Genomic DNA, 233 nt, shown 5'->3' with positions numbered 1-233 from the left:
CCAAAGCTGGCTGCCTTCCCCGGCACGAGGAGCAGCGCGCCTGGATACGGGGAAGGCGAGCAATGGGAAGACGGATATCTCACAAGGACAAGTGCAGTGAAACGGGGCGGTGGGCTTGGAAGGTCCCTTGTGTCCAGAGGCCAGAGGAGGCCACGGAGATGCTCCGAGGGCTGGAGCCCCTCTGCCATGGGGACAGGCTGGGGGGGTCGGGGCTGTTGTGCCCGCGGGAGGGG

The sequence above is a fragment of the Eurypyga helias genome, unplaced genomic scaffold (genome assembly GCF_000690775.1).
Source record: "Eurypyga helias isolate BGI_N326 unplaced genomic scaffold, ASM69077v1 scaffold28056, whole genome shotgun sequence".
NCBI lineage: Eukaryota > Metazoa > Chordata > Aves > Eurypygiformes > Eurypygidae > Eurypyga > Eurypyga helias.
The sequence above is the reverse complement of the archived record's forward strand: the minus strand, read 5'-3'. Positions refer to the sequence as shown.